Genomic DNA, 9,412 nt, shown 5'->3' on the forward strand with positions numbered 1-9,412 from the left:
TTCGATCGCTCGTACCCATGCCTACTGGATCATTGAAGAATGTGCGGACCTTAATATGACAAGGTGGTATTCACTATTGTGTTTCCAACATCATTGTATGTGCCATTTCATTAGTTGAAATTTACCACTAGGGGAGACCCTCCTTAATCATTTTAGTTTGTCCACTAAGTTTAATGTAGGACACATGTGCTCAGGTTGGTCAATGAAGTCATAGTTGGTGTAATACCTACAGGATATCAGTGTTTGTGCACCATTCTGGGACTGTTTCGGTTTTCATCTATATTCTCTTGTTCTTTTTGTATTTTGTATTCATTCTCATTAAAAGATATTATGGATACGTACCAAACCTGCACATTGGGTCCTCTGTATTGTTACCCTACTCTCACTCACTGCAGACGTAAGAGGTTATGAAGCCGTTACCAACTTAGTGGAAATTAACATTCATCACTTAGTGATTAACTTTCTATTATCAAATCAAAAAGAGCTTTATTGTCACATGCGAAGTCTGCCGGATACCAATAAGTGTAGACATTTACCGTGAAATTAGCTTACAACCTTGATAACCAACAGTAGGCAGTTCAAGTAAGAAGAAAATAATCATACCAAGTTAGCACTAAAAATAAAAAAAGTGCAGTTTGATAAATGTAAATAACTAATTAAGTGCTAAGTATTCAATAACTGAGGCTATATACAGGGCTTCGGCACCGGGTACCAGTCAGTCTGCTGTTGTAACAGGCTAGTTGATGGTAGGTAATCTGTAAACTGTAAGAGCGATAGCGAAGTGACATGCATAGGGTAACAAACAACAGCGAGTTTAGTCATTTAGTCGATTCTAGTTTCAGTCTTCACATACTGTGCCGGTCTAAATAGTGCCCACAAATTGACTTCCTATGATGAGAACGTCTCCCTCCCTGGAGATATGAACAACGACAAGCAAGGTAGACTACCTCCTTATGAAAGATTGTCAAAATTGATCACCATTCCATCCGAACATATCCATATGAGATTCCACATTGCGCATGCTGGCTATCAGCATAGTACTCATCTAGACAACATCTGTCTATCACTGGGCCTTCATCAGCGTTCAGCCTTTAGTTCTCTCTCTATTTCTCCTAATTCATCCTATATGGATAATGTGACTGTGTGGTGACATACTAAGTGTAGCTAGCCCTTGGAAAAGTCTATGGTAGGGACAGGCAGCTAGCTGTCCTTTGAGTATTTGGTTAAGAGTTAAGGCATACACCAACATATTAGACTATCCACATTACATACATAAAGATGTTACTCAATAAAATCCAATTTTTCCCAAAATAAGGCCCCCAGCACTCGGCGCGAGGCGATACTTACGTAATGCTCGAGCTGAAGCAAAGGCCGTTAGAAATATAACTATGAAGAATGCGACGTCGTGTATGAGGGAGTGCTGCGCTACAGTCGGGTGACAACAGAGTGCTCTTATCCAAGCCGTGAGAATACATTGATGGGGATGAGTAATTGGTTTGCAGAGCCTTCTCCAAAACCATAGCCCCCTAGGTACGGTACTGCATTGGAATAGCCTACAAACACAGCTTCATCGACGAGGGAGGCCCACACATGGTTTGCCAGCCAGTGTCCCGAGAGTGGTCTAATCACTCGGTGTGAGCTTGTGCTGGATTGAAGTGGTCAAAAGCTAAGAAAGCCACCACTGACCTCCGTCACACATTACTCATCACACGTTCTTCTTGTCTGAATCCCCCAGCTGGTCTCTGTGGAGTGATCTGTCTTTTATTAATGGTATCAGTCATTCAGCCTTATAGCCGGTGGCCCCATCCCATTCTTCCAGTCTAAACCGCACCTCTTCTTGGTGCCACGACCAACAGTGGGCTCTTTTCAGTAGACGTGGAATCGACCCATGGTCATACTTTAACACGTTCCCACTGCTCTTCCTTGCTGACCAGGTTGCTTGCGTTTTCACATGATGGTTCCATCGCTCCTGGTAACCAGCATGACCAGCTGGGCTTGTGGGAGAACCACCTCGTGTGATAAGAACGAGGACGCAGAATGACCTAATACCTTGTTAGACTGTCTTGTGTTTTTAATGCATGAATTATTATAGTTTAATGATAATTACACTGAGTATTTCCCAATCGTTCCATTCCTGAGCAGAACCATATTCATTTGTCCAGTGTCCTGAACAGCAGAATACAATTCTGAACCGGTTCGAACCAAAAACCATTCTTAACTGTTCATATGTGTAACGTCTGCTTTCCAGCCACACTCTCAAACACGTAAAGATCCCTGACTCATCTCCACTTTCCACGCCCACTTTCCAGCTCACACTCTCCAAAGACTTAGATACCTGAACGCAGCTCACCCCTCCAGATCCCAATCACCTGAATTCTGATCACCTGCTTCACACACCTGTATGTCATTTACCACACACGATTTAGTTCAGTTCTTTTGCACCCCATTCATTGTTGATGTGGTATTGTAGTTTTGATTACACCATTCTATTCTGGACTCTGTTTAACCCGTATTAGTCCCTCTGTGTATTAGTTTGCCTGCCTTCACTAACGACACCTTTTGCCTATTCCCTGCCTGTACTTAGCCTATCGGATTTCCTTATCAACGCTCTTGCCTTATCTCCGGACGAGCGTTACTAACCTTTTCCCCGTCCTGTACTGTTGGCCCCTTTTTGGACCCCCCTTGTGGTTTGACCTTCTGCCTGCCCCTGCACCCAGCTACCTGCTTCCTCCTGTGTATGACCTTCTGCCTGCCCCTGACCCAAGCTACCTGTTCCTTTGGTCACGTTTACAAATAAAACCTGTGTTGCCCTGCAACTTGGCAAACCAGCTCTCTGTCAACCAGCTCTCTGTCTCCACAATATGATTACTTTCCAGTGAATTCTTTACCTCGTCAAATCAACATAGTTCTTACATTTATCTCATTCAATTTACTCCACCAATAAGCATGATAAAGTAGCTTGCTATGAACGGGTAAGCTAGTTGTTTACATGTTCGATGGACGGAGAAGTGCAGCGCGAGATGCAAATGAAAACCAAGGTGGGAGAGAGTGATGGGTGGACTGGAAGTGGACTGTCTAAATTGTGAGCATCATGATGTCATGTGGGTTGGAACAGGCTAATAATATCATCATACTTCAATAAATTGCAGAATATACACTGAGTGATACAAACATTAAAAACAACGTTCTCTTTCCATGACAGACTGATGAATTCCAGTGAATCCAGGTGAAACTATGAGTCCCTTATTGATGTCACTTTTAAATCCACTATCAATCAGTGGAGATGAAGTCAACTGCTGCTTACTGACGTTCTTTGGTCAACGTTAAAGGTTTTAGCTTTAGCTTCTGAGAACAATTGAACATGGTATTGTAGTGTGCCTTCGAGGTGATCATGGGCGCAAGACAATAATAATCTAAAATGTGGATAGTTAAATTTAGATACAAGTGTTTATGGTACCAACAGTATAATAATGATATGAGGTGCAAGACGAGTCCCATGTTACGTGCTTGACAAACTTACAATGCTCTGTGTTTTTAGTTTTATTATTTGTGAATGATTTAGCACCACCATTAAATGCAAACGAAGACATCCAGCCAACTTGACACAACTGTGGGAAGCATTAGAGTCAACATGGCCAGCATACCTGTGAATTCTTTTGAAACCTTGAACAATCCGATACCGATGAAGATTGAGGCATTCTGAGGGTTTCAACTCAATATTAGAGAAGGTGTCCTTCATGTTTTGTACACTGAGTGTATACCAGACATAAGGAATATTTTGGGGCGGAATCGAAAAGGAACATTATTAAACCAGTCTCAAGATTTTGAAAATAATGGTTTCTGTTCCGGAACCCAAAGATTACTTTAGTTCACGTTCTGTTTCTCTTCCTCTTCAAATGTTTTTTCTTTTTCTGTTTTCAGTTCTGTTACCTAGAACCGGTTTACAACCCCTGCTATAGCACCATGAACAACACCAGCCACATGAGTAATCTTGATTCTTTCTAAAATGTAATGGATTTAATAAACTAATGTTTCAAATTTGTATTTATTTTTATTAAGTACATTGTTCCTCTCCATGCACCTCCAAGGTACTGGTAGCATATTAATGCGTCGTCTACTTTCAAGTTTCAAGTTTGCTGATTTAGTTCTGAAGCATGGTCCTAGGGCTCGGTCCGGGGAGAGAGAGATATGCGAGAATTAGGGGGTAACACTCAAATTCACACAGGACAGCAGATAAGACAGATAATTACACCTGATAGGACAGACTGACCCTAGCCTCCAGTACATAGACTACTGCAGTTTAAACTCAGCAAAAAAAAGAAATGTCCTCTCACTGTCAACTGCGTTTATTTTCAGCAAACGTAACATGTGTAAATATTTGTGTGAAAAATACAAGATTCAACAACTGAGACATAAACTGAACAAGTTCCACAGACATGTGACTATCAGAATATGAATAATGTGTCCCTGAACAAAGGGGGTCAACATCAAAAGTAACAGTCAGTATCTGGTGTGGCCACCAGCTGCATTAAGTACTGCAGTTGCATCTTCTCCTCATGGACTGCGCCAGATTTGCCAGTTCTTGCTGTGAGATGTTACCCACTTTTCCATCAATTTTAGTTAAAAGTTGTCATTACTTGCAAGACACACAACCCCCATGAACCAAACCCATCCCACTGGTGTTACTGCTGTCAGTGTGGTTTGACCCAGAAAAGAGAATTTGCTCAAAATGAAAACACAGACACAAGCAAGGATCAGGTCAGCTTCCCCTTCCACAATCCTAACCTTTACCGTTAGTGTGGGAAATTCAAAAACTGACCCACGATTAGCACATATGGGCCATTTCTCCCTACAGGCCCCCTTCAGTTTGGTTGAGCAAAAAAGAAGAAGTTGCCTCAACAGGAAACACAGACACAAGCAAACATTTCACATGTTAATTGTCCGTCCGTCTACTATCCTATTATATTCATTCGCGAGCACCATCTCAACCCATGTCTCTCCTTTAGGGTTTGGATTGCTGACCTGCATAGCATCATCAGGTAGGCTTTTGTGTATCTCTCAGGTTCTGTTTTGTGGGCCTCATAAAGAGCAGTCAATTGTCATACTTCAATAAAAGTAAAGATACCTTGATAGAAAATGACTCAAGTAAAAGTCACTCAGTAAAATACTACTTGAGTAAAAGTAAAACAATTAAACTTAAGTATCAAAAGTAAATGTAATTGCTAAAATTATACTTTAGTATGAAAGTACAAGTATAAATCATTTCACATTCCTTATATTAAGCAAAGCAGACCGGCACAATAGTTTTATTTGTTCAGGGAGTCCGTCAGATAAGAGGCAGTAGGGATGACCAGGGATTTACCTGATAAAGGTGTGAAGGGACCATTTCCTGTCCTGCTAAGCATTCGAAATGGAACGAGTACTTTTGGGTGTCATGTATGGAGTAAAAAGTACATTGTTTTCTTCAGTAAATGTGGTGAAGTAAAAGTAAAAGTAGTCAAAAATATAAATAGTAAAGTACAGATACCCAATAAAACTACAGACAAATCTAGATCTTCCTGAGTTTACAGTGTTGATTCAAAGTAGCCTACAGACGTTCATTCAGCTTTGATCTAACTTTATAAAGAAGCATGATTCTCCAGAGTAGCCTGTTCTCTTCTAGTATAATGTGATCAGGCCATGTGGTTTTGTGACATGACTGATTTAACCTTTATTTAAAGCTTTTTCATCAAACTGACCCTATTTATTTTTATGTCAGATCTAACAACGTCCTCAGACATTACTTTTCATTTTTGGGTGTAATTAAGGCTTTAAAAACAGGATAAAAGCTTGCTAATGTCACATGATTGTGCCAAAACACAGGGCCCCTAATCAATACTTATGGAATTATGGATTCCATCCTCATTGATCCTCATCACAATTATTTCTTCTGTGTGTTTATTTCATAGAGTCCAGCTCTGTGTTTGGCTGAAGGGACAAGATGTTCGTCTAGATGTCCAGGAAAATTTTCAACTGAAAGAGTTAGAATTTTTTAAGTGAGCTTCGGATCAGCCAATATCCTAAGATGCTCTGACACATTGTCAGTGAGAGTGTCTCCTCAGTACAAAAACAGGATTGAGTTTTATTAAGGGAAACTTCTCTCTGCTACTGAAGAACATACAGGAAGAGACAGTGACCTTATACTGCAGTATGGAGTGGTGACAAAAAATACTATTAATGTATACCTGTTAGTTCTCCAAGGTATGTTTGACTAGTTTTTTTATTATTTTCTACAGAGACACAGTTACAGTATCAATCCAATAGAAGCTAAACATGGTGTACAGGTAAATGCATATTCATTAATAGTCTAACTCCTGTTACTCAGGTTAATATATTAACAATAATGGGTTTCTATTGTTTCAGAGAGAGTTGAGCCTCCATCCTGACAGTGGACTCTCTCCAACATCAATGCCACTTGTAATGGACTGTGACCTGCAGAGTTCAGAACACCTCTGTCACTCCAGCTGTAACAACAGCACCGCTCTCAGGTGGGAGGAAGAGGTAGAGGGCTTGAGACCTCACTGTCCCCTGCTCTCTGTCTATGTGACAGGGGGTCCATCATCTGTAACCACAGCAGCAAGGTCAGCTGGGCCAACGACACAAGGAGATAGTGGAACTCTGTCCAATGAAATCTGGTAAGACACACACACACCAACACACACACACACACACACACACACACACACACACACACACACACACACACACACACACACACACACACACACACACACACACACACACACACACAACACACACACACACACACACACAAATAAACATCTCAAATACTGTATGTCAGATGTGACTGAGTCACAACACATTAAGACCTAACTAATCATATATATGGATAACATACGTGTGAGTTCACAAAAGCGATTAAGACACAATACTAACTATATATATGGTAGTTAACATACGTGTGAGTTTCACAAAGCATAAACCAATCTAACTATATATATGAATTAACATACGTGTGAGTTCACAAAGCATTAAGACCACTATACTAATATAATATGAATTAACATACGTGTGAGTTCACAAAGCATAAGACCAATACTAACTATATATATGGATTAACATACGTGTGAGTTCACAAAGCATTAAGACCTATACTAACTATATATATGGTTAGTAACATACGTGTGCAGTTCACAAAGCATTAAGACCATACTAACTATTATATATATGATATTAACATACGTGTGAGTTCACAAAACATTAAGAACACCTTCATATATGAGTTTCACCCCAAACTTTTACACTCAGAACACGCAGCAATTCATCCAGACATGGATCTACAACAGCTGTTTCGAAGTGCCGCATTACCACCAAGGGATGAGCTGGCCCATCTTGACTCCAATGCTTCCCACAGTCGTGTCAAGATGTGTGGATGTCCAAGCGCAACAATAAATTCTTGAGCTTGAAAAACCCAGCAGCGTTGCAGTTCTTGACACAAACCATTGTGCCTGGCACTTACTACCATAGCCCATTCAAAGGCACTTAAACATATTGTCTTATCCATTCACCCTCTGAATGGCACACATACACAATCSATGTCGCAATTGTCTCAAGGCTTAAAAATACTTCTTTAACCCATCTCCTCCCCTTCATTTACACTGATTGAAGTGGATTTAACAAGTGACATCAATAAGGGATCGTAGCTTTCACCTGGATTCACCTGGTCAGTCTATGTCACGGAAAGAGCAGGTGTTCTTAATGTTTTGTACATTCTGTGTATTAATGGAGGAACTGTAACCTTGTCCCCAGACTAATCTCACACAGGAGGAAGTGTCTAATCTGCGAGAGGAACTGTAACATATTGTCTGTTTGTTGTGAACCAGTGTCTCCCCCTGCTGGTAGCATGTCTGTGTGCATGCTGAAGATCATCCTGCAGTCTGTGGGGCTGGTCATCATGATCTCTGCTGTCATCACTGTCCACATCAGGGACAGATTCCACTATGGATAGAATCATGGGTATTGTATTTTTTTCTACCTCAGACAAAGTGATTCCAGCTCTGTGTCARAGTAAGACTAGGTCAAAAAAGTACTTTGAAGTGTTTCAGGTGCTACATAACAAAACTTAACATAACGTAATACAGCATAACATAACATGGCGTGACATAATATAACATAACATGACATAGCATAGCACACAGTATCACATGTTTTTGGGCCATTTGTTTCTTTTTAAAACCCAGTATGATGAAATCAAATCAAATCAAATGTGTCACATGCTTGTTAAACAACAGACTAACAGTGAAATGTTTACTGACGGGTCCTTTTCAACAATGCAGTTAAAGATAAAGATACAAAACTGAAAATAGAAATCGTGACAAGCTTTAAATATTGGAACAGAATGACATTGCACATCTCACTGTTTTTATTTTATTTTATTTTTTTCTCTTTTTTCATAGGGGTGGATCAGCTTAATATTGCGGAAAGAATGTCGCTTCCAATGTAATTGTCTGCATCATTTCCAATCCCCCATATTTTTGGGGTAAATATATATATCCATACACGTATGCATACATATACACATATATACATACACATACCTATATAGACATACATACTTTTTAAAAGAATATACCTTTATTATTGGGATTATTAACAGTGAGACGGAACAAATAGTACAACAAATATTGTGGTTAAATTCAAACATAGTAATGATTAAAAAAACTGTATTTATCAAGACATTTTTAAAAAAGTATAATTTAGTGAATGATATCATAAATAGGACTGGTGGAGTTATGTCACACATGCAGCTAACACAGACATATGAAATGTCTGCTCTACCCAAAATTACAACCAATTAATTGCAGCATTACCACAAAAATGGAAGAAGGCAAGTAGAAGGGGAGAAAAGTAAGGAACTTGTATGTCGGCCCTATATTAAAGAACATAAATGGTTAAAGAAAAGTGTGATAAATAAAAACATTACCAATTTCATTTAAGGACCAAAAACTGACAGCTGTGCATATAAATTGCAAAAAGTTGGGAAGAGATTTTCGATGTACCCATTCCATGGCACAATAAGAACCAAAACAACGCCGGATTCAAAACTTTGAATTTTTCAATTTAAATTACTATACAAATTCTTGCAACTAATAGAATGTATATATATGGGGGATACAATCTTCCCAGCTCTGCAGATTCTGCTGTGAGGAGGCAGAGTCATTAGATCATTTATTTTGGTTTTGTCCATATGTAGCTCTTTTTGGTCACAGGTCCAGGAATGGCTGAAGAATTGCAACATTTGCCTAGAATAAACGCTACAGCATTAGTAATAACTGGGGGATTTAGAAAAGCCATAGTCAACATCAATACAATAATTTATATAAATTATTTTGCAAAAATGTTTATTTTAATT

The 9,412-nt window shown here is 39.4% G+C and overlaps 1 long non-coding RNA gene across 1 annotated transcript; it reads left to right on the forward strand.

The window, feature by feature from the left end:
• The first annotated feature begins 6,588 nt into the window (after positions 1 to 6,588).
• Positions 6,589 to 8,637, forward strand: LOC112071270 (uncharacterized). The gene is made up of 3 exons (XR_002894044.2): positions 6,589 to 6,674; positions 7,884 to 8,016; positions 8,457 to 8,637. It is a non-coding gene; the product is annotated as an uncharacterized lncRNA (long non-coding RNA).
• Positions 8,638 to 9,412: the final 775 nt, after the last annotated feature.

Source organism: Salvelinus sp. IW2-2015, unplaced genomic scaffold (genome assembly GCF_002910315.2).
Source record: "Salvelinus sp. IW2-2015 unplaced genomic scaffold, ASM291031v2 Un_scaffold1566, whole genome shotgun sequence".
In the NCBI taxonomy this organism is placed as follows: domain Eukaryota; kingdom Metazoa; phylum Chordata; class Actinopteri; order Salmoniformes; family Salmonidae; genus Salvelinus; species Salvelinus sp. IW2-2015.